The sequence below is a fragment of the Lonchura striata genome, chromosome 3, assembly GCF_050655825.1.
Source record: "Lonchura striata isolate lonStrDom1 chromosome 3, ASM5065582v1, whole genome shotgun sequence".
Lineage (NCBI taxonomy): Eukaryota > Metazoa > Chordata > Aves > Passeriformes > Estrildidae > Lonchura > Lonchura striata.
Window position 1 is genome coordinate 89,424,844 of NC_140705.1, and position 19,548 is coordinate 89,444,391.

At 46.2% G+C, this 19,548-nt stretch overlaps 1 long non-coding RNA gene across 1 annotated transcript in view; it reads right to left on the reverse strand.

The window, feature by feature from the left end:
• The window catches only part of LOC146767998 (uncharacterized), an 83,972-nt gene extending 64,498 nt beyond the window's left edge, over nt 1–19,474 (reverse strand). Inside the window, exon 1 of the long non-coding RNA XR_014953951.1 lies at nt 15,892–19,474. This is a non-coding gene — a long non-coding RNA (uncharacterized LOC146767998). The remainder of the gene's footprint in view (nt 1–15,891) is intronic.
• Between the last annotated feature and the right edge of the window lie 74 nt (nt 19,475–19,548).

Here is a 19,548-nt window from a genome sequence, read left to right on the forward strand (position 1 = left end):
GATGGGGGAGAAGTGTTGTCTGGGGGACCTTTGGGGGGTCTTTTTTTTTCCTCTTTTGCGCCCTTTTCAGCAATACATCTCCTTATGCCCCGCTTGACTGAACACCAGATCTTGATGTGAAGCATCAGAAGCCAATCTCTGCCAGAAAGATAGATACTATAAATGGCCAAAGGTCTGATTTGGCACTGAGCAAGCCCTGAAATATTATTTTTAAATTGGCATCTGTTTTCAGACATGCTTCTTACGCTGCTGAAAGAGAATTAGTGTCACGCTGCTGGTGCATTTTGCGAGCTTGAGCTCTGTGCCAGAGCCATCAAACTCTAAAGTTAATGTAAGTCTGAAGCAAATGAGCCCAGAGCCAGAAGTTCTGATTTCTGGCAGGAAAACAAATCTGCAGTGCAAATCTGTTCAAATCCTAACGTTCACCTCCCTGGTCAGAAGATGCTGAGAGAGGCTGCTATGATCCAGCTCAGCTCCTGGCATTCAGAGCAGCAGCAGCTCTGTGCACTGGCTTTTGCTGAGGAAACCCAGGGCGAAAAACTACACCTTCTCTGAGAAGCAGGGTGAGAACAGCCTGTGACTGCATCAGGGACAATGCCACCTTCATCCCAGCACTGGCCTTTGCTCTGTTACCTGTGATCCGTCAGTGCAAACCCCAGTTTGGAGCTCAAAATCCACATTTTCTAAACACAGAATAACCTTCCCTAAGAGCTGGCTTTTAGGGACAGGACAAACCTCTTACCACCCCCAGAAGAACCATTAAACCCTTCATTAATCTGCCAAAAGGGACCACTTGTGGCAAAAAGTTTTACAATCCATGATCAGGCTGGGGGGGACCACAGAAGAGGGATGCTCAGCAGGTACAGAATGAAGTTGATTAATTAATTATAATTTTTGATCACTACTTCCACAAGCTGGGTTTGAACTGGTGACCTCCAGCAAGAGCATCAGTCCCCCCAGTTCCCCTCCATAAAGTCTCTTATTTTAACCAGTGCCTCCACACATGTCTCAGCCCTTCCTCTCCCTGTCACTTCACGTCCCAGCATTGACATATGGTTAAACCGATATCCTTCCTCTGCTTCCTTTCTCATTGCTAAATGTCCAGTAGGATTGCACAAAAGCACCCGACAGGAAAGGTCAAGCTGAGTTTCATGCCTGAGGTCTAGGATTACATCAAATCCTCAAAGTTCATCTGTCCTGAGCATCAGGCAAGCACTTCCCAGTTTCAGCCTAGTCACAGCCAAAGGAACAGAAGCCTTTCCACGTGGGCTTGCCCAACTCTTGCCTTGAAAAACTCCATCAGACCGTTCCCACATCCCTGTAGAAAGGAGGCTGGATCTGACCCCACCAGGGCTGCACATGCAGAGACCTACGGAGCTGTGACAGGCAGAATTAAAATTTGCTAAAACTCTCTACAGCTCAAGCTTCCAATTCACTACAATATTACCGACTAAAGAAATAGGCCCGGAAAAAGTTTTGAACATCTCCAAGCAACTTCAGGACTGCCTCAGATTCTGCAAACTTGGAACTGAAATCAACATTCAACAAACAAAACAAATAAAAAAAAAAAAAGAAAAACCCAAAAAACCCAAAAAAACACTCTTTAAAAAAAGCACAGGCTTTTGATGAAAATGTTTAGGAGGCAATCTGACACAAAGGGATTTCATCAAAGTCCACACAGTAATAACACTCTAAACTTACTGATATGATTAAGTGGCTCCTGATATTCTGCAAATATTAATGAGTTTAGCTGCACAATCCTCTCATGGATCGAGCTACATCTGTGGGTTAAAACTCCAGACTAAAACTTCCAGATGTCACAAAGCCTCAACTAGAGCCAAGAATGTCTTGGTTTGAAAAGACAGGAGTCCGTGAAAGAAGGCAAGAGCCTCCCATGAAATGGAAAAGGTAAACCCCCTCCCTCCAAATTACCACAATTTCAAAATTAGAAGGCTCTCAGGCAAAAATATGGGAAAGGGAATAACAGTTCTTTACTAGGGGAAAAAAACCTAAATAAAAAATGTAATTAGTACAAACAAAACTGCTGATAGAGTCAGAAACCTGACACACTGAGGAGTCAGAGTGTTGGTAATAGTCCAGTTAAATGGTGGCTGCTCCTCCTGGAGGGGCAGATGAAATGCTGCTGAAGCAGTGATCTCTAGAAGGGTGGAGTTTTCTCTGAAGGTCTGGTGATAGAGTAGATGGGCCTGGTCTTCCTCTGGGGATCCAGCGGGGAAGAAGCTGCTCCTCTGGGAATCTACCAGAGAAGAAAGCTGCTCCTCTGGGAATCCAGCAAAGATGCTGCCCTGGTGTCCCAAAATTGCTGATTTTATGCAGGTAGGAATGCTTGGCTCCTCCCTTTGGGTGGAGCATCTCCCAGTGAGATTATGTAACTTTACCAGTCATGCAGCGAGTCATTTAATAGTTCATTAACAGAAAATATCTTCCCAGAGACATTGTTCTTGGAAGAGATAAGAAACCTGCCAACCTCCAACAGATGGCAAATAGAATAAGCCCAAGTCTTCAACGAAAGCCTCACCCACACATAAGGTGGGCTAAACTGAGCCAGAGACAAGGTCCTTCAATCTGCACTACTTGACTTTTCCCCAGGTGAGACCTCAGCATGCCCACATTTATCTCACTGGCTGAGGTCTCCACAAAATACTTTTCACGGAGATTCCAAAGCAGAAATATTGAGTAATATTGCACCAACAACACCCGTTTAATTTCACTCTCATATCTGCTTCCTCAGCCATCCCCAGAGAAGGTGTTCCCACCCTGGCTCCCAAGGGCTTTGCACCCGCAGCCCCAGGTTTTATTTAACCTGGGCTAACTTCTCACAGGAGCAGCTGAAGTCTCTAAGGTCTTACCTGTGTCTCACCAAAAATATTTTCCTTAAAACAGTCACTCAGATGCTGCTGGGCCCAAAAGCACTGAGATGCAAAGAAAGGAAAAAAGTGACTGCCTCATTTTGTGTTTCCATGACAAATCAGGTTTTGACCATGGCTAAAGCTACTGCTAAGGCTATTCCTGATGAAAAGGGAATATAATCTAAGCAAGACTATCAGGATTTATAATAATTAATTCAATCTCCAATGCTGTGATCAAGCCACATGGTTCACCACATTCAACACAGTCAGAGCCCAAATACCATCTCTCCTGCTGCTGGCAGAAGTTGTCCAATTAAAGCAAGTACAACCAAATGCTGGAGAGAATAAAATTCAGCTTGGTATGGAAAATGTGGCTGCCACCCCACTTCCCCTTCAGCTAGAAAGGGGCACTTCCAGGAGCTGCAGTTTTGGGCAGAATTCACAAAGCTGAGACACAAAATGTCCCCCACAGTAGGAAAGAGGCAGCAACATATGGAAAACTTCCTTTCCACAGCAGGTTTACTTGCTGGGAACAAAGGGCACACAGCATCAAAACAGAAAGTTATGGGAGTAAGGGCTGATCCAGAAATATAAAACCAGTGTTAATGTAGCATTAAAGCACCAGTGGAGAAGCTTGAACAGCTTTGCCAGATGGAGCAGGGACATCCAACCACCAAGGCAGGTACACATAGTCTGCCAGAGAAGAACCTCCCCAAAACAACAGCCCAGCCCCTCTGAAAGCTCCAGACCTGTCCTCAGGGCAAAGTGCAGCCCAGCCTCTGACCTGGGAGGGATGCCACATGTCTTAGTTTCACTACCATCTATCTCTATCTCCTGGTTATAAAAGCTACATTGCAGCTTGAATATTATCACAAGAAGATTTAACAGCTCTGCCTAGAAACGCCATCACATTTAAGACTGTGAAAAAGATACAAGTAACTATCATTATTTTTAAAAAATAAATCCTACAGCTTTTAGGCCTGGCAAAGTTGAGATGAAACGTGTACTAAGAAGTGACCAGCCCTTAAAAGAAGGTGTTGTCCTCAATGAACAGGGGGATGGAATTAGATGATCTTTGAAACCCCATCCTACTCAAACCATTCTGCAGTTCTCTGAAACCAGTGATCCACAGCTTCCTGAAGAAGCCAGAGAGGGAAAAGCTGTGGCTACAAAGTGGTGCTAGGGCTGTTCTTCCCATGGCCAGACATTTCAAATTTGCTTTTGCAAACAGGAACAGGTGGGAGTTGTTAGAAATGGTCAGCAGAGCATCACTTGTCGAGTGGCAGCAGATGCTTGTATTACTCAGGCATTGAAAGCAGGGATAGATGTCTTGAAAAGGCCTGAGCATCCCACAGGTGGCTGCTGAAGAACCAGTGCTATGCATCGCTTGAACCAAATAAACATGAAGTAATTAAGATGTAGTTTTTGGGGGGATTTTTTAGTAGTTTACTACTACCCTGGGCCAAATTCTGCTCTCCGAGACCACAGGGAGAGGAGCCACATAACCCTGCACAGTGGGTGTTACGAAATCACCAGGAACACAAGGACAGAGAAAGAGCTAAGGGAAGAATAAAGCCCTTACACCTTTCATGTGGGAAGACTGGATGGAAAATAAAAATGAAGACAGATTTGGGAGTTGAGTGTTATTACTCAAACAATGGGTTTAATCCTGGAATGCAGTGAGCACATCTTGAGCCTTTCCCAGCTCCTCCAGCTGGTGTTGGCACTGTCTGGGATCAAAGACGATGCACTTCACACAAAGAGGAGACACAGTTCAGGCTTGTCCAAGATTTTCCAATTCAAGCTATCACCCCTAACTGATACTTTGGGTTTTGGTTAAAAAGTATAAGAATGATGGAAATCTCAGCCTTCCTCAAATAGAAAGGGAGCAGGGATTCAAGTAGGAACTGCCCAAATGGGTCAACTTTGGCTTTTCTCTAAATATTCTGAAAAAAACCCAAAAAAGTTTAAGAAGTGGTGTAAGAGTAATCCCCTTGCAGCCAACTCTGAAGGCAATAAACTCGCATGGGCTCTGTTCTCTCAGACAACTAATACACACTGAGCTCCCACTTAAACCACTAGAATAAGCTACACATTATTCATATACTATGGACACATTGGGAAACTCAAGGCATTGGCTTCCAGGGTTCTAGAAGATGAACCTGCTCCTAGCAAACAAATGACATTCCAACTCAGGATATTCTATGATTCCATTACTTTATTCAGCAGACATGGGTCTACTCACCAAGAGAAAAGCAGCAGTGAGAAGGGGAGGCTGCAATGTCTTTAACCCTCTACAGAATCCAGGCAACACAAAAACAACACCTCGAACCACAGTACAGCTGAGGCCAGGCAAATTCCCAGTCTAGCTGAGAAGAGTTAAATGTTTTGCCTTTAATTTGGATAATATTTGCCAAGACAATCTCCCAGCTGAAACCTTTGAAATGAGAAATAGGCATTTAAAATATTAAGATATCTCTCCCTTCCAGCCAAAGCCCACAAGAAAACCCCACAACTACATTTCATTCATGTTCTCCTTCCTGAGGCTGCAACAGCTGCTAAAATTAGGAGAGTTGTAGCTACAAAATCCACAAAGGAGTTAAGATCTCGGTTATAAGCTTCCCAACCCATTATCACCCATTGTGTGATAAACATCTTCTTAAGCAGGCACTCTCCTTTACCCTCAAGCACCTTCTTTAATTGTATCTTTGGATAAAAGCAAATCATCCTTCCTCTTAATATCAGGTTTGATTAAGTTAATCTTGATGTGATATCATGAAATAATATTTACTGCTCTCCAATAATTTATGTAAATAGTTTCCCCTTTCACCCCAGCCGTACGGGATGACAGGTGATTCAGTGCTGCTGCTCCACGCTCACATCTGTGGCCAAGCCGGGCGCTTCTGCAGGGCTCCTGATGAATCGAGCCAGCGTGCTAACAGAACATATGGTCCATCATGAGCATGAAGCCTACCTTCTTCTTTGGCCTCTAAACTCTCCAACCTGCTCCCCAACTGAACAAAATAATGCCTTCAATTTCCCCCCCGCCCCCCCCAGCAAGTCTTTGCACGGGTTTTATTGTATTTAAAGTTGTATTTTGCACTCAAGCAATGGAAGCCCATGGCATGCACCAATATCCAGCTACCACAAGTAGTTTCTAACAGGCTGAGACATTGCTCCTCGCTGTCTTGAGCTCAAACCAAGCTCACACCACACCACCACCACCGCTCTTCAGATTTAAGAGTGGCCTGAAGTCAGTGCAGACAGCTGAGATAAGGAGGGTGATAGGAGGAACCACACTCATGAGTGAATAACCACCTGCAATCACGGGTGACTCGCCAGTGAGGAAGTCCAAGCCAGACTGCTTAAGGCCTCAGACAGGAGACATGGTACAACAAAAGGGGCTGACCCCAAACACAGTCTTAGAAGTTGAGGTCTCCAGGGATGCTCTACCCCACCATGGCACAGGATGTGCTTCCCTTTTACAAGCTTTAATAACCTCTGCACTGAGTGTGCCTTGGCTTTCAGAAAACAAGTCCTTTGGACACCTTCATGCGAGTAGAAGACACTTCTGTGCAAGTATGAGACACCTCCACCAAAACTGAGGGTTTGTGTAGGGTCATGATGATACCATGAACAGAGAGCAAGAGACCAGAGAGGAAATGCAGAACAAGGAGTGTTAGAGCAGCAGTGAAAGGTCACTTCTGAGGCAGAAGACCATGATACTTGTCAGGCTACATCTGAGCTGCATTTACTATCCCACATAATTTCCAGCCCTCTCCCTTCCATAGGAACATCCCCTGCAGCACCTATCTGCCCACCTCCACAGCTCCAAGCACAGAAGCCAACTTTGCATGATTTTGAGTTACATTTTGAATATCATCAAACCAGTGAGAACCACAAACGATTCCACCTGATCCTAACTCTGAATATGAACTAGACTATTTTTTTTTTGAGCTGCATTTTCTGGGCATGCATTTACAAGACAGGGCACTTTGGAGCAGGCACCTATTGACTGGTGGGAGGGTTAGGAAATCAGCCAAAGGGATAGCAGTGTGTTTTTATTCCTCTTACTTCATCTACTGTAGCTCATGTCCTTTGATTCCCTCTTTAGAGAGTGTTTAAGGCTTGTACAACATGGCCAAAAAACCCCAGATCCTTTCTGCACATAAAACACAACGCAGCTGCTGGAAAGGCACTTTTCTCCCCTATTGCCCCATTTCTTGTGGAAAGTGCTTCCACGGCCACTTGTAACTGGGAATTCCAATTAGTTCCCAGTGCAATGATGATGACACTGATTGTGAGGAAGAAAGTGAGAGGGGACAGCTGTCCCCTAGGAACTTGATTGAGATTACCCACTCATTAGTACCAGGCCATCGAAACAGCCACCAGATGGTAACAACTTCCAGTCAATAATGTGACATGTTTTGCAATTGCCAAATCCCTTTGCAAAAACAGGGCAGGACAAATCTTATCACCTGAGCACTTGGGCAAACTGGTGGGAAGAGCTGGAGAAGCTTGGCAGCAGCTCTGGGCAGGGTTTGTCCGCACTTGCTCAGCCCGGCAGCAATGGGAGGGAGTCGGCTGAGTGCAAGTGGGGCTCAATCAGATTTGGGCTGTTCAGGCTCCAGGGAGGACCATGGAGCAATTCTCATTCCTCCCCTCTCATACTCTGCTTTCCTCCATAGCAACAGGACAACAACAATTGTTGACAATTTCTGTGTCTTGAAGAACATTCTCAGGCCTATGGCTGGATTTTCATCATTTCACAATAAATCCAGAGCATCTCTCTCAGCTTCAGTAACTCCACTGCACACCAATCTAGCCCTAGCCAAGCATCTGTATATTAGGAATTCCAGCTGCTGGGAAGAGCTGGACGAGGAAAGGCAACATCCAGCTTGTGCAGAGGTTTGCAGTAAAGTATAGTGATCTGTCCTACTCTCAGCTCCAGAGTATTTCCCATCATTGTGAATTTCTCTCAGGACAGCTGCTTTAAAGGGGATATGCTCCCTTCCTGGTGAGCACAAAGTGGATCACCTGGAAATTAATTGTTCAGAGCAAGTGTTGCCTCTATGAAAAGTCCAGTAATACTGAAACACCATTTAAACAGTACTTCAAAATAAACAGAAGAGAAAGTTTCGGAAAGGCACCTGTGTCACATTTTATTGGTTTGGGGCTGTTATTTTTCTCCCCTCCTTTTTTGTTCAGAGCTAATTTAAGGCTTTCTGCATCTCACCTGCACATTTTTGCAGGTTCTGATTTCATTTCAGAGGTGGAGCAACACCCAATAAAGCCAACAGAAAGGTTTTTCTCGACATCATGGGGTTTTTGACCTCAGTGCACCATCTTTAAACAAATACAAACAGAGAGATACTTTCACAAGGCACAGCTATGAGAAGGCTCCCATCAGACCTTCAAGTCCACCCAAAAAAAACCTCTTGGAGAAAGGCAAACATCAACTCCAAAAGGGGTTGTCCCAGACTGAACTGTGGGGACATCAAGCTCAGATTACTGCTGGGGTGAATGCCAGATGTCCTCTCAGGCCCCAGCTGTGGAACTCAATGTCTTCTGCCATGCACAAAGCAATCTCTGGTAATTTCTGCCTGCTGACGTACAGGGAGAGGCTCCTTGCACTGCACAGGACAAAGGGGAGTTACCCGTGAGAGACAATCCAAGGACAGCAGATAAAACTTTGCACACAGAGAGAGACTTGAAATCATCAAATCCATGGAGATGCTGCAAAGAACATGGACTTCTTGGGGAGTAGAGTCTTGGAGTCAACTGATCCCTTCCCACCTGTACCTGGCTTTCAGCTTCACCCTTCAGAGCCAAAGCTTTGGACCACTAAAGCTCAGGCTACATTCTGGGTCACACAGGCAGCTCAAGGAAGGTCTAATCCCAGCTCCTTGGAAGCACAGCAGGGAGCCCCTCGGCTCTACCTTGCAACACACACAGAGTTGCAACACTCGAGACCCCTGAAACAGCCAAACCCTCTTACAGCCACACCCCAAGGTGAGAAAAAAGGCTCAAGAACTCATCCCGGATGCAGAGGTTGTGTGATTTGGCGCACAGTGAGAGTGCACACACACCTAACTTGGTGCTGGTGTGAGAGACCAAGTCCAGGTGCAGGAGGCATAGAAAGTACCCAGGCAAAGAAACGCCAGGGCAGGGTAAGGGTTAGAGCAGCCCTGGGATCTCGCTCCATAGCTCCAGCTGCAGGTACCTCCGCGTGCATTGCGACACTTGGCAACACGGCCTCGTGAAGCCTCGTACCTCCCAGCTTTCACACAGCACACGATTGCTCGGCAAGCCATAAACTTCCCAGAAAAGCCATGGAGCTGCACAAAAGCCTTCTCCTAATGCACAATTTGCACCAGCCCTGCAGTCTCAGCAAGTGATATACTGTCATAAAACCCATTCTCATGCTATTACACAACTCCTCACCAACACCCAGCGCTGCCCTGCTCGGGTTTTATTTGCCACCTTACCCGAACAAGGAGGATGTGTTCCAGTTGCACAAAATGCAAACAGGGAGCCCTGGGCCATTCTGCCACCCACGCAGTTAATTACACCTTCGACAGCCAGCAAAGGGCTGGGTATAGAGGATCCAGGCCCTCCTGTGGCTCGCAGAGACACGAAGACTAGCTGGCACCAGGAGGCATGTCCCACCAGCACCCTGTATCATAAGTTGGGCGAGACATGAGTTAACTTTTACAGACTGGGTGTTCATGAGCCTTAAAGGAATTCCCTGGGTTTTTTCCCCAGCTCCAAAGCTCACACACACGCACAGATTGTACTTTTTTTGCATAGATTACTTTGAAGCAAACTTGGCACATGAGGTTTTCAAGCTTGTGCTGTCAAAGAGCTATATGTTGGGGGGTTGGAACTAGATGGTCTTTAAGGTCCTTTCCAATCCAAACCATTTCACAATGCTGTGAAAGTTACTTCAATGAGAACCATTCAGATAGTTATAACCAGGTTTTGTTATCTGCACATTCACCAAATTCCTCTTCCCTTCCCAAGATTCTTCCAGATGGACTTTTTTCTTTCTCAACCCAACTACATTTAAAGGCAAAAGCAGTGCTTGGCATAGAGAAAGAAAAACAAGCACTGGCCTGCTACAAGCCTAAATTTATGGCATTTCCAGGGTCTGGTTTCAGTGAGCAGTTTCCTTTCACTCAAGTCCTCCTTCTCCAAGTCATTGCTCTCCCAATCATTAATTCAATCTCTGAAAAATTAGGCTTTGTTTTCTCCGTACAGAAATCTCATTCTAAAGAAAGGTCAGCATGCCTGCACAATTTTCTTATACTGTGAATGTGATGGCCACAGAAAAAATAAGAGAAATATAAACCTTCTAAATAAAGAAGAGCCTACTTGATTAGATACTAATTGAGAAGTACATGGTTCCTACTAATGAAAATTTATTTCTAATAGCATGGGGGATACAGACATACAAAAGCTCTTGTCAGCTTGGTGTTTTGTTTTTTTTAAATAGTAGCACGGTTGCATTCCACATACATTAATATTATACCCAAGAAAAGGAAAAGACAAGATGAAGTTATCCAGAACTTTTGTCTTGGCTCCTTGCCATAACATCCCAGGGCTGATGTATGCTTGCTGCCGCTGGGCTTGTCCTCTCTGGCAGAGGCTTGGGGAGTGGTGGGAAGAGATGATAGGAGAAGACATTGTTGGCCACCTTAAGTCTATAATTGACTGACACAGCCACTTAGGGAGCATTGCTGCTCCAAGGGGAGTGTTCACAGCAAACTGGGTTATTTGGAGTAACCCCAACCACAGGTTTAGGCTCACCATTAAGATTTTCTCACCCTCTTGGCCACTGGTGACCTGAAGCTCCAGCAGACCAGTGCTCCAACCCAAGGGGCTGTCCTAGGCCACAGACACCCAAATTCACGAGGTTTGGTGCAGCAGGAAAATTTGCCAGACAGACCCGCTGGAACCCAGCACCACCCTAAATCATCAGGGGAGGTGGCTGCTGTGGATTCCAGCCCTAAACCCCCAGGCTTTACCCTCAGATACTCCCTCAGCGCCCCACAACTCCAGATGTGTTGCCTAATACCAGACATTGTGGCCGATGGTTCTCTGTTGACCACATAGTTATTTCCTAGAGTTGTAGGCCAGCACCCTGATTTCTAGGAAAAATCCTAAGAAACAGTGAGGGGGAAGAAGGTCGTGTTCTTATAGGCCTCAGTGGGACATTCCCAGAATATTCCTACTCCTAGAGTTGGTGCCCCACAAAGAGGAGGCAGGTCACCTACTTGAAGGTCCTCAAGCTTTATGCTTGATATATTTTTCTTCCCAAAGCACCAGGAAAAGTGGCTTTTCCTCAGCTGGAAACAAACACCACAGCCTTTGCCAAAACCATTTCCATGGATTTGTACAAGCAGGCTCCCAGCACTGAAGGCAACATATCCCCATTACCAGCCACCTTAATTGGCACTGAAGTCAAAACTCTACTATTATCAAGCAATTTTTAAGCTTCTCTTCATGAGTTACAACTCAAATAACATGGGCCTATATGGGGCAAAATTTAGGGTTTTTATTGGCTGTCTAGAAATTGGTATTCATGTACTAAGTTTTACCATCTAACATGCAGATTCCCTCTTCAAATTTAGGGTTTACCACAAGTGAGATCAACACTCAAAATATCATTTCAGCTCCTGCATACAGGTGAGCATGATCCAGTTTCAGCAGAGGGCTGGAAAAACTTCACCTACCCATATTTTGGATGTGCAAAAAATAATGTACAATAAACATAAATCCTATTGAATTAATTTGGATTTCAATGTGAAGTTTTATGAGGCTGTTATTAAAAAACAAAACAAAAAAAAACATCTGAAGAAAACCTCTCTTGGGGTAATTACCCAGGCCGAGCACAGCACCAAAAAAAAAAAATTAATTCATCCCAATTGGAGTTGGGACCCAGGCATAACAAACAGACCCAGATCTGTTCCCCCTCTTCTTGCGGGGTGAAAAATTCAGGGTTTTGCTCTGATCCAGCAGAGAAGAGGGGCAGAGGTAGCTGAGATGTGGGGCTGCATCTCAGTCCCCATGAGCAGGATGAGGTGCTTGTGCAGGGAGAGCTGGTCCTCAACCACCATGAACTGCCTTGTGGACCTCTGTGTGCACACTCACACCACGCATTAAAACACAAAAGTAACACTCTCTCAGACCTCTGGATGTTTTACTTCATCTCAGTATCACTTACAGCCACCATAAATCAAGCAGTCCACCCCCTCTCCTTCCCTAATGCTTTATAAACTGCAGAAAGTTGGAGTGTTTTTTGGCCCAACAGCCTACATACACCATAATAAATGCCTCTCCTAATGTTGCTTTATTTTATCAATATTGCCAGACTTCTTAATGGGACTCTAAGCTCCTGACTAACAAAATATATTGTCTGTCATATTCTGTATTTACTTTTCCTGCAAGGAACAATGATGCTCTATCAGCACCGGCCCAGGGTAACGGAGGTCAAAGCCTGTTAATTGGAAAAACACATGGTCTGACCAGCCAGCCCCAGACCCTGATGGATAACCAGCACCCCATTCACAGCCACCCTTTTTTGGGCTTGGGACATGCTCTTGCAAGAGGGGCTCAGGCAGGTGATGCCCTGTTGCTGCCAGGTGGGAAACGACACCTAAAGGATATTTTAGAATGCACTATGGATGAGTTTTGGGGGGAGGCAAAAAAAACCCCTCCAGCCAGGGTAGCACAAGGTTGGCTTGCCTTCAGGAAATGCCTGGTTGTATGCAGCAGCTGTGGTGCGAGTAGTACAACAAATTCACTTACTGAATGACAACAGCTTTATTGGCAAGCCAATTCAATTAAAGCCACTGCAACCAACAGAGTCGCAGGCAGCGCTCGCCGCATAACGAATATGGAATCATGCCTATGTTTCCCCAAGTGCCCTCGGCCCTCCCTGTCCCTCTGCATGAGAGGGAAAGGGATGAATGAATTAAGCTCAGATGATGGTAATTAATGGCTTGGCTGTCAGAGAGGCATTTTGTCACCCCGTGGTTGAAAGCTCCATATTAGAGATGAAGTCCCAGCACTGCTGAGACAGGACAGCCCTCCTGCCGGCACGCTGGGCAGTGCTGGTCGGCATTGATCGGCCTGGCCTGCTATTGATAGGTAAATAATATGTTCATTTTTCATCTTCACTAAACACATCCTTCGGGCTACGGTGACGGGAGCTCCAGTGTGAGCTTATTAAGAAAAAAAAAGTATCCTTAATGCTGGGCTAAACACAAAACAAATATTCTTATAAAATATACATAAGAATTCATTTTAGCCTTCAGTAAAATAGATAAAACCCGGAATTTTTTTCCTCTTCTGAACACTAAAACTCTGCTTTCTAAGGCAACATTTGAGTCTTCTCCTGCACTTGGCATGCATGAGACTGATTTTCCAGATTCTCTGAAATTACCCACGTCTTGTTGCTTTCTGAACCATGACAAATATTTAGGTGGTTCTACCCAGCTAAAATGACAAGGGTACCATTTTCCCTAAAATTTCAGTGAGAGAAGAAAATGAGTCTTAAGTGTCAAAGTATTTTGTACAACTTCTCTCATTAACTCACTTATGAAAAAGCTTTAAAAAAAAAGAAAGAAAATTAAAAAAGAGGGTACTAAAATCTTCTGGGCAAACCCCTTGAAGCCACATAGTGTTCTGGTAACATGGCAGTGAGGTCAGAGCAGACCAGCACCCAACCCTGCACATCCCTGAGCACATGGCAAGCACATGTCCCACCCAGAGCAAGCCCAGCTTTGCTCCTGGCTGGTGGCACCCACCACCACCCCTCACTACAAAGGGTAACCAGGACTCACTAATTCTCACTTGGCTATGGAAAGAAGAAACCCTTTAGAGATGCCTTCCTGCTCTCTCCTTCCTGGCTCCTCACTTTCAAAAACCCAAAACTAGCTTGACAGCCCCAAAACTCACATCCCTTTTTAACTTGGATCAGAGGCAAATTGAATTCAAAGCAGTGACCAGGAAGCACAGAGTGTTCTGGGCCTTTCCTCAAGTTTCTTGTTATTAAATGGTTATGAAATAAAACCCCCTCTTTTCAGAGCATGCCAATGTAATTGCCTGACTACTTCTCATGTCAAAGTGACCAATACTTTCTGCTCCTCTGGGAATGTAAAACTGAAGAAAACATCACTCATTTGGACATTCATTATGTGACTCGTTATTGTACATTAAACATTTTTATCCTTAAAATAATGGCCTGGCTATTACCAGCCACAAGATTCCCACTTCTTCCTTCAGCTCAAAAACGAGGGCATCACTGCAGCTCCAGAGGGGTAACACCCAACACTTAGGGATCATCCCTCTAAGTGAAAAACATCCCTACTTTGTTTGTGCCGCAGAAAAAGAGATGCCTTTTCATTTCCAGACAGCATTTCAATATTCATTAAGCAGCAGACTAATGGCATAGTCCTTAATCGCTCAAACAAGAACTGATGAGTGCAGCTCCAGGTCCACAGGAGTCAGGGATGGTATTTTAATGGATAAGCCCTTATCTTGCCATCCTGGCTGCTGCTGTGACTCAGAAGCTACAGCCTAGTCCTCTGTGCCACAGATAGAAGGGCAGAGGAAGGAGTGGCCAAAATAATTTCTAGATTTCCCTCAAATTCCTCCAAGGCAACACCACCAACTTCACCCACTGGATAAGGATGCCTGAATCCAGGCAGGGCCAGCAGGGTGGATAGCGGGATGGACACCTAACAGTGCACAGCCACATTGGCCTGGGCAGTGACTCATTCCTAGGGAGAGGCAGTCCTCAAACAAGCATTTTCAAACCAGTCCAGCCAGTTGTGGTGTGGGTTTGCCAAGCAATGCACAAAGGTGACCTTTGCTGGGGCTTTCAGAGGGGAGGAAGGTGGTTTGGGAGGGAGATAGAACAGGACTGTGGTGTCCTCAAGTGCAAGGGGATACGATCCTACAGCAAGAACCGTGAGACAGATCTTTGTGTCCCAAGAGACCTGGGTAGAGCTCTGCACCACGCAGACCCCAGATACACCCTTGGATGAGCTTCCCCAGCACTTCTGTGGGAAGGAAAATGGATGAAAAGGTGTTCCCCAGACCAGTCTTTGCAGGGGGGAGGGGGCTGTGAAGGGAATAGCAGGACAAACATCTCCTCCTTTTTCTTTCATCCACCACAACCACAGGCAGCAGCACCTGTGGGGACACCCCAGCTCCAAATCCTCCTGCCCACCCCTCTCCAGCCCCATTCTGCCACTTGCAAGAACTGTGCAGGGAGGCCATTTTGACAGCAAAGTCCAGCAGTTTAACACAGCCTGGTCTTCAGCCACCACATTTTCTTCTGCAACTTCCCCAAGGCAAAGAGGAATTAACCCGTAGTGTCATCCCTGACTCACCAGTGAGGGAAACACCAGGCATGGCACAAAGCTGCACATCAGAAAGGCTGAGCATTCCCTCCCTCTCAGCACTCACAAGAGACACTGATGTCTCCAAGCAATATGGTTTGGCAATTTCTTTTTAGCTTATCAACATTCAGCAATCAGCAATGAATTTAAAACTTAAAGAAACTTTAAAATGTTCCACCCACTACAACACTGAAGCAGCCTTTCCCAAAGCCAAGAATTTCAGGTACAAGAAAGAAAAAAGTGCTTCTACCCAGAAAAACAGAGCAACACATCTTCTCACAATGAATAGCCCAGCACAGAGCATTCCTGCAGCTCTAGAGCTGCATTCAGAACAGCACAACCCTGCACACCCAAAGTATTTCTCGTGCCCAGATGAAGAGCTCAGCTGAGCCCTTGGTGCCAGTGAGCAGAGAGGCTTTCCAAAAACTGAATGCCTAGCCCACACGGGGCTCTCCCCTCTTGCAAACGTGGGAGAAGGACTGTGATAAAACAACTATTGCAGATGCCACTCCATGGGCACAGGGAGATCCTCCAGAGATAACAGCTATCTGCAGAGCTGGAATCTAAGGACAGGAGTGCTTTAAAGAGAAACAGATACAAGAACCACTCACCTGCCCCATGGAGAGCAGCTCCCTGGCAGATGTCCTGTCCTTTCCAGCAGGAAAAATCCACAGTGGTCACAAAGACGAGGGTGCCCCTGTCTCTCAGCATGGTGCACGAGGAAAATTCAACTGAAAGCACCTCAAAAGGTTTCTGTCCTCTGTAAGCACATTCTCTTTTCTCTGGAAGCAGCACAGCTTTTCTTTCCCACATCCAGAGCTTGCTGGATACTCACAATAATCTGGAACATCTAAGCACCAACCTCACACAATCCCAGAGGGAGTTTGAGCCCAAATATCCTTTTCTGAGCCAAACAAATTGAATCCGGCAGACAGCACCTCCCAGGCCCAGTCCAAGAAGCAAAGGCAGCTGGGGTGCAAGCAGGGCAGAGCAGACAGGGGTGAGAGCCCACCCCATGCAGGACCCCAAAGACACCCAGACAGCACCAAAGCAAACCCAAAAGCTGCTGTTAGCCATGCTTTTGTGAGGGCTGGTAATCAGCACAACAAGGAACACCTGGAGAGGGGCAGTGCCCACCTGAGGGCAATCGGTGCAGCTGAAGGTCACTAACACCCCTGGCCAAGCGGGGTAGCCTCAGCGCTGTCTGAGCACACACCAAGGTTGGTGGGACAAGTGTCTGAATACTAAAGGATGTAACTTGTCTCTCCCATCTTCCCTGTCTCTGTCCCCGTGTCTTAGCTGCTCCTACCTCAGCTCCTTGGGTGGCTCCTGGCTCATCCCTGGAGCTGTCAGAGGAGCCTGTGGCCTGCAGCCAGCTCTGGCCTGACAGGTCAGCCCCTATGGGACAGTGATGTCCCAGCAAGTGCTGGTATCACCCTTGGCTCATCCCCCATCACTGAGCAGCTTCAGTCTCACTGTTGTTTTCATGGAGACAGCATGCTGCAGTGTCCCTTCTCCACAAGTTTCCCATTTAATATCATCCAGGAGTAGTTGTGTTTTGGGGACATGAGCTTTTTTTCCTGCTGAAGGTCACTGCATTATCAGCACATTGTTTCTTGTCTTCATACCCAGTAGAAATTCTTGCAGCAAAAGCTTTGCAGAGCACAGACCTGAGTTAATCAGTAGGGAGGACAGACTCCTTCAATCTAGAATTTACAGAGATCCCCAACAATTAATATTTTTGAACCATCAGCACTGTTTTTTTCTAATAAATGGGGACCTGTGATGTGTCAGGAGCTCACAGGAGTCCCGAGGTGCGGCACTGCATGCCGAGCATCGCCGCCCACCTCTTGTGCAACCACCAGTTTTCAACAGCACAAAATTTTGGTGGAAGGTTACCAAGAAGCCCTCAGTGCTCACCACTAATTGAACAAGACCTATCCTGACCTCATTTAAGGGAAAGTGGACATCCCACATTGGTATGAGAGGTTTTGTCTTCATCCTCCCTGCCCATCTGTTTCTCTCCATGCCTCTGTGCAGCCCATGGACCCAGCACCTAATTATATATTAAGTAAACACCCCCTCTTTTTCTAAAGAAGAAAATACACAATATACATCTGCTTTAATTAGAGTTTAAAGGAATTTGGCAGTCTGGAATAGTAGAAGGTATTGAAAGAGGCACTGCCAAAATAAAACTCCATGGTCTTTTAGCAACCCTGGAAAGAGATAGGGGGGAAAAGCCCTGCTGAGGAAAAGGTAGCTTTTTCCACCAAACTGACAAATTATCCCTTAAAATAAAGCCTTAAACAATGTTGATCAGGAGGGAGCAGCTCACCATGCTGGCTGCACCATTCCCTGGATTTGGCAGGGGCAGCTTTCCAAGAGCCCAGTGGTTCACCACAGCAGGCTGAGCATCCACAGGGCACAACCAAAATACCCCAGCCACTAACTACAGGTTAATCATATTTACTGCAGCTCTGTTGTTCCAAGATTCTCAGACAAAGGCTAAAGTCAAGAAAACTTAAAAAGAAACAGATCTTTGGTGCTGACTTATTGTTAATGCAATTAGGATGAGGGAGAGAATCTAATTACCAAGGACTCTCACTTCTTCCCTGTGCCCCAAGCTGGGTTAAAGAGGAAGCTCTCAGTGTAGTAACTGCTTTCTGGTTTACTTTACTTCTTAGCACAGCAGTTGTCAGCTTCAGTGTTTTCTCAGCTGAATGTTTCTGTCAGTACTGAGGAAGGGATGAGATGATTCGGACATGTCTAGAGGAAAGGAAAGAGGTATAAAAAATACAGACACTAGCTTGAAAATAAACCACCCCCAAAATGTTTCAGAGGAGTTAGAAATGCACCTGAGGCTGCAGTGTGGTGGAGGAGAGGCCAGAAGAACAGGTCATGCACGTGGCTGTCCCCTCACTTCCCAGAAGCACAGGTAGGAAAGCACTGCTGCAGTGCCAGGATGGTTTGCCCTCAGGCCTGTCCCATGCAGATAACCAGTCCTGATGGGAGCCAGCAGCACAAATCCTGGTGTTAAATCCTGTTAGCTCAGCTTGGTGGCACAAGGACTTTAATCTGCAGCAGGGGATGCCAGGAGGGGCAGTGGGCAGTGGGCAGGTTGTGAGCCCAGCACTGACGGGCCAGAGCTCAGGCAATTAAAGCACATTAAATAATAACAGTACCATAAATGCAAGGCAGCTGCTGAGCTGCACACCCTAAACTCCTGCAGCCAGCACCTCAACCATCCATTGCAAAAGTGCCTGCAATTCCAAGAGACAAGGTGTGTACATCTTTAATTACTGCTTATTATTCTTCTCTCCACAAACCCTGGACTCCAATTCTTGAAAGATTTCTCTGTGTGTTACAAAAATACTCTCATTCTGGTTTTGTTTTTTTTTTAATATTGCAAGTGTGGCAACAAGTATGTTAAAGTGTGTGTTGATTCCCATCCCTCATGTGCCCCATGAGGAGGGAGGACATGGGGGTGCATTGGAGGCCCATTGACCTCCTTGAAGAGTGGTTTTGGGGCTGGGTGGGGAGAAAGGGAGGAAAAATGCTGAGCAGAGGACCAGGATGGGATGCAGACAATGGAAAAGCATGCATCTCCAGCTGCCCAAACTCTTCTTTGCTCATCCGTGGGGCAAGGCAGGACAGGAGAACTTGACACTGTTTGCAGCAAAACAAAACAGATAAAAACTCCAAACGTGCAACACAGCATCTTAAAAGCATTCCCACAACCCTTTGCCAATCCACCTAAATCCTGACCTTGAAGAAAACACCCCACCTTGTCCCTGGCTCCGGTGAGTCATGCCAAAACCTGCCAAGCAGTGCAGGGAGAAGGGCCCTGGCTACAGGGGCTCCGGGTGGGAGAAGCAGCACATCCCAGCTGGAGCCACTGGCAAAGATCATCCCCTTCCTGACTGCACCTCCCTGGCCACACCTCCCTGGCCAAGAAAGACTCACCTCTACCTTCTCACTGCAGCACAGGAAGCAATGTTAAAATTTTTTAAAAAACAGTAGTAGCAAGTATTTCCAGGATTCCCACTGATTTTGAGGCTTCCTCCTTGAATGCACCTCAGTGCAACTCAGAGAGGTGTTAATTGTCTTCCTATAAAGTAGAATAATATAGGAGAATGAAGAAGAAGTGAATGAAAGGAGAAGTGAGCTGGTGGCCCTGGTCTGCAGACAGCTCTGCTGCTCCAGCCCCAGGGCCGGGGGTTGCTGGAGCAGGTGAGAAGTCAGACCTTGCATCATGCTCGTGGTAAGGT